This window comes from Ochotona curzoniae, unplaced genomic scaffold (assembly GCF_017591425.1).
Source record: "Ochotona curzoniae isolate NIBS_2020 unplaced genomic scaffold, NIBS_Ocur_1.0 scaffold_4505, whole genome shotgun sequence".
Classification (NCBI taxonomy): Eukaryota; Metazoa; Chordata; class Mammalia; order Lagomorpha; family Ochotonidae; genus Ochotona; species Ochotona curzoniae.
This window is the reverse complement of record NW_024467118.1, coordinates 40,550,019-40,556,018: the sequence shown is the minus strand read 5'-3', so window position 1 is coordinate 40,556,018 and position 6,000 is coordinate 40,550,019.

The window sequence follows — 6,000 nt, the reverse complement described above, 5'->3', positions numbered from 1 at the left end:
TAATAGACACTCAGGATGCTCTTTAGTCTGAAAATATCTCCCACAAAGACAGAAAACTTGTTTGTCTAAGTGACAGCCTTAGTCAATGGCTTTTGTAAAAACCTTAGAGGGAAGATTCTTTTGTTTGACTTCTAAACCTTCAATGTGCTGGCATCTTTACAAAAAGGAGAAAAAAATACATACTACATAGCATCAAAGAAATGGACCAAATTCTTCAAACATAGAATAAATGAGTTCCAGTAGAAACATTTAATGAAGGATTTTGTTTATCTTAGTAATAATAACAATGGCTTGCATTTAAAGCATCTTTCCTTGAAAGCATTATAACACATTGCTTTTATTTTTTACTTTTTTTTATTTTGCATAGATTATCCAATACTTAAAAGCACTTGTCCCATTGATAGACCTAGTAGTAATTCCTGAGGCTTCCATATTCATTCAAGGTTCATTCAATTAGGTCATATATTGGCCAATTCACAATGCTGTACCGATTCGAAGCCAGGAGCCAGGAACTTCTTCCAGGTCTCCCACGCAGGTGCAGGGTCCCAAGACTTTGGGCTCTCCTCATCTGCTTTCCCAGGCCACATGCAGGGAGCTGGATAAAAAGTGGAGCTACTGAGATGAAAACCGGAGCCCATATGGGATACTGACATGTTCAAGGTGAGGACTTTAGCCACTAAGCCACCAGACCAGGCCCTGGAGGGCAATTTCAATGCACTTATTCACTCCCTAAACATCTGCAATATCTAGGGAATGAATGAAACTGAAAACAGAAGCCAGGAAATTGATCCAGGTCTCCTGTATGAATGACAGGGATCTGACTACTTGAGCCATCCCCTGCTTCCTCGGAGAACGGATCGGACACAGGCACTCCAAGCATCATGAAGATGTCCCAAGCAGCATCTCAGCTGTGACTCCCAACTCCATCCCTTGTTTGTTCTTGTTAAATTGCTAATCCAAGATGAAACAGCAGGATTCTCTACTAGGATCTCTTTCCATATCTCGTATCTAAGTTGGCTATCAGAATAAAAAAAAAATCTATGAATGATAGATGATAGAAAGATAGATAGATAGATAGACAAATTAATAGATTGACTTGTTCTATTGAATACAAAGAAGAAGAAAAGTCTTCATTTACTCATTTACTCCCCAAATGGCTTCAGTGGCTAGGACTGGGCCAGGCCGAAGCCAGGAGCCTGGAGCCAGGAACCAGGAGCTACACCTGGTCTTCTAGATTGGTTCAGGGACCAAGTACTTGGGCCAGCTTCCATTGGTTCCCCAGGCACATTTGCCAGGAGCTGCATGGAAAGTAGAACAGTCAAGCTGCGTGCTACACTGACATTAAATGTCTGAGTTGCAGGTAGCAGATTAGCTAACTGATCAGTGTTGGCCCTGTTTTCGTTAAAATTTAAAAACAAAGGGTTTTAAAAATGGTGAAGGTCACAGTGAAAAAGGGAAGTTTTAATTTTCTGAGGTTTAGACGGTTTATGTAAGTATAAATCAAGTTCTCTCCAAATCGCCAGCATCTGGGTGATGTCTGCCCCGAGAAGAGCCTTTAGAGTTGCTTGCTCATACTGATCCTCTTCTCTTTCAGCTTTAACTTGAAGCAGAGTTTTCCTAGCGTGTTGTGAAATGAGACTTTGGACATTGGTGATCTGCAAATATATTGGAGTTAAGATTATTTCAAGGGCTAGAGCTACATGTAAACTCAGACTGTGATAAAATCTATAAACATTTCAGTCTTTGTTTAAAAGAAGTTGTTTTTACTCTATGCCTTTTCCTTCTGGGCAGGGTGTCTCTACCTCCCCTGTCTTCTTCTGCTTTCTCAGCCTTTGAAATTTACATAGCAGCTTCTTTCACTTTACAACTTATGAGTGGATTTGACATGAAGCTGTTCCTTTCTGGATCAGAATAAGAAAATATGGCATGCATTATTATTTGCTTTATTAAACCATCTGGACATCTGGAAGCAGAGCCTAAACTTGTCAGCCTCTCACGATATAAAGCAAGTATGCATTATTCTATGGAGAAATCTAAAACAGAGGTGATTTTTCCACATTGCTGCATCTCAGTGAAAGAAGTTTAATTTATGGGAATTTCCAGGAAAGGGAGTTTGTAGCTGAGGAGGAGGGCATAGCAATGCCAATAAACCATCAACAAAACAGAGCTTCAGTACAACGCAATCAAATACTTCGCAGAGATTTGGAAGGTTGCTTGCACTCTGATGCTTGCCAAGGTAGGACAAACTGCCCTGTCACATTGTTCTCAATGGATGGCAAATGCAGAGAAACAATGGTGGGTTGTCTTTTTAGTCATTTTGTGGCGTTCATGTTGCAAAACGTCACAAATAGTGTTTACAGTGTGCAGTGGCTGTGAGCACAACTGGTGGAGTGCTAAGCACATGCATATGTAACTAAACTGCTCGTTTTCTAATTTACCCCCTCAAAAATTACAGGGCTGGAAGCTGGCATACGGTCTCTGAACAATTAAGAGCAATAGACACTGTGAAAATAGTAGGATTTAAATTATGTTTTCAGTCAGTTGCGATTATACAACTAAAAAAAACACATTCTGTTGTAATCTGAGACTTACAGAAACATATTATCTATTCATCGTGTCATTCATTAAATTCACAGGTCAGCTATCAAAGTATAACACATTCAGAAACAGGAGCTGAAATAAAGCCTTTCATTCTGTTTGACACAAAATTAAAGATATTTTCATAAACAAAAAGTAGAATAGTTTTATCTTGTGTAAGGCAATGGGGTTTGTAGCACACTCGTATCCATGGTTCCAACTTAGACTCTGCCGTTCAAATTCCTGAAACATGCCATTAAATTCTGTTCCTATGGACAATTTTATGACTTTCAGAATTGAGTCCCAAATTTTTTATTGTTGTCTGTCCTCTATCGCCAGCACAGAAAAGAAGTTCCCTGCAAAGGCATGCTGGAAGATGCCCTCTTCCCTTGATTCCTCTGTGGGGGCGGATATTTTATCTGCTCTCAACTTCTGCTTGGATAGAGAACTGGCCTTTGCAGATGACTTGTGTGTGTCAGCTTTCATTGCACAGGGTCTCCAGACTTCACTTCATACCATAAAAGCAAGACACAGGCTTAAGATAGTTGATGCTATAGACGCTTACTACATTTTCACCACTATTTCCAAGATGCCCTCATTGTCAACAGCTTTCCTTGATGGCTGCACTCACACCTGAATACAAGCTAAGTCTCGTAGGTCTCTGAGTTTTTATGTTACCTTTGGCTAATTTTCTGATTGGGGAACATTTTGTGACAATCAAAATCTTTGCTCTGAGAAAGTACTAATAGATTTTCTCCTTATAACCAACTGCAAATACATCTTTCTGGAGCAAAGCAAATTTTGATCAGGCACAAAAGAAATATAAGCCCTTCTTTAAATCTATTACAGTTCTTTTCAACCAGCTCCACTCTTTTCAGGGACAAATTTGGTTTACATTTGGAACTTCTCTAAACAGAGTTCTTTAAATAAATTGTTGTTTCATCTTTTTAAAGATTTATTTATTTTTATTGGAAAAGTCAGATAGATGGAGAGGAGGAGAGAGAGGAAGATCTTCTGTCTGTTGATTCACTCCCCAAGCAGCCACAACCTCCAAAGCTGAGCCAATCCGAAGCCAGGAGCCAGGAGCTTCTTCCAGGTCTCCAACACAGGTTCATGGTAACAATGCTTTGAGCCATCCTTTGTGACCTGCTTTCCCAGGTCACAAACAGAAAGCTGAATGGGAAGCTGGCCTGCCAGGATCCTGGAGCCCATATGGGACCCCGGCAAATTCAAAGCAAGGACTTTAGCTGCTAGACTACCGTGCCAGGTCCCTAAATTACTGTTTTAAATGAAGACTTAACTCATATGCTGTCAATCAATGTTTACCATTACCATTGGATTTTCATACCTGAAAATAAACTTTAAGCCACATCTTTTAGTGAAGTTAACAAAAGAAATCAGCCAGATTTGGAAGGATATGAATTCTGCAATGGAACTTGATTCACAGCTTCTTATAAATATATTTTAATGTTCCTGCCAAGTTCAGCGACCAGGCTTGCCAGAACATAGACTCTCAGGCAAGCCAACCTCTTAATCTTGTGTGAGAAAAGAAAGCAGGCCCAAGAGCAGCAAGGACTAAACACGTGAGTCTGTCCCTGGATACCCTTCTCCTGCTGAAGGTCAGGTACCTCAATGAGAACAAACAGAAATATTTGGTATTGTTCACAGCATTCAGTAGGAAGAGGCAGGTGGTGGGCTTGGATATCCACAAAGGAAATTCCCTTTGCATATTAATTAAACTGATTGGGAAGTGAGAAGTAGATAGGAGAAAGAACAAGTTTAATCAAAGTGAAAGTCAATAAAAACTCAACTGGTTTTATATTTTGCTTTTGTACCTGCCTTAGAATATGGCCCTGTATGACTTTCTGGGAATTGGCATTTCAGACAAAGTAATAAAAGTAAACTAGAAAATCCTGACTATGGAAAAAGGAAAGCTGGGGAGTCATCTGACCTTCCATCAGCTCAGTCTCCTGGTCATATCTTGTGCAGTTGGACACCTCCATATCTCCTATCTTTACCTAAGCAATAAGGCCAGATTGGCCTGAAACTGAACTATAGTAAATTCACTCTTTCCAAAAAAAAAAATAAATAAAAAAAATCCATGTTTCTTTGGAAATTGAAACTTGCCACAGATTTCAGAGGTATTTAGCCAAATGTGCTGGCTGATTAAAGAAATTCTGCAGAATAAGGCTGTTTCCAGAACTTTCACTTATCTCCTACTCCCCCACAAATCCACACACTGACCACATTCCTAAGAAACGAGGACATGAGAGAATCCAGATATTGATGCAGAAGAATGAAAGTGTGAAAAGCAGCAGAAATAAATGTTCAGCTAAGCAATGGAACAGTTGAGGGATAACCTAGAACCTCTTCAGTTGCAAGACAAACACTTCCCAATGCCGGGCGTCTGACAGTACGAGACTAAGCATATGTTTAATATCTACATGTAAGTTGTACATATCAATCCATGCTTGAAACATATATTTGGCAGATGTGATGAACTAAATGTTAACTCATAATGATACTATACATAAGGTGATAAATTGGAGAAAAGTTTTAATACAGGGTTTGAGGATATGCAGCAATTTCTCTAATGGTTAATAACTTGAATCATTATGATAAACTGAGCAACATGCACAGACTTCTACAGAACGTGTTTCATTTTCATCAGAGTTGTCTCATGAGTACAGATATAGCAAAGCAGTACTAATTCAGGGACTTAGCTAACATATTAGATGTGGAAAGTAGTGCCAAGTTTTAGAGATCTTTGCGTAATATCCAGATGATTGAATTATACACCTTTCAAATCAGGGTTCAAATATCTTTTCTACAAGTTAAATTCTAAAAAGATTTTAATGATTAGACATTTTTAAATGAAAACCAGGAATTCATTCATTTCTAATAATAAAACCATAAAATTTTCTTTTTAAAATCAATCTATACAAAGCAAGTAGTGTAAACTTTTGCTTATTAAATAAATGATATTAACCTGAGGACTAATGTTTTCAACTGAGGTCTTTATTGCAGAAGTGAATTTAAGCTAGCTAAGCAGTCAAAAGATTTTTAGTAATATCCAACTTAAGTCAATCTGGCATTTTTCTAAATATGAAAATTTTGTTCTTACAAAGTAGACTTATAAGAAGCCATGGAAATGGGAGATTACAATTGCATATTTGTAAGCCAACACTAGGTAGGATATCACCACCAAAAAAAAATCCAGATGCTCCATGACATACTTGGCATAAATGACGCCTGCAAACATGAATCATAACTATTAAGTCAAAACAGATGTGACAGTTAACATAACAAAGCCAAATAATTTTTCTACAATGCACCAAGGACTTATTGTAATGTGCGTAGGAGTTACTGTGTGAAAGGTGGTAGAAAACTGGCAACATAATAATTTAACAAGGAAGAAAATGA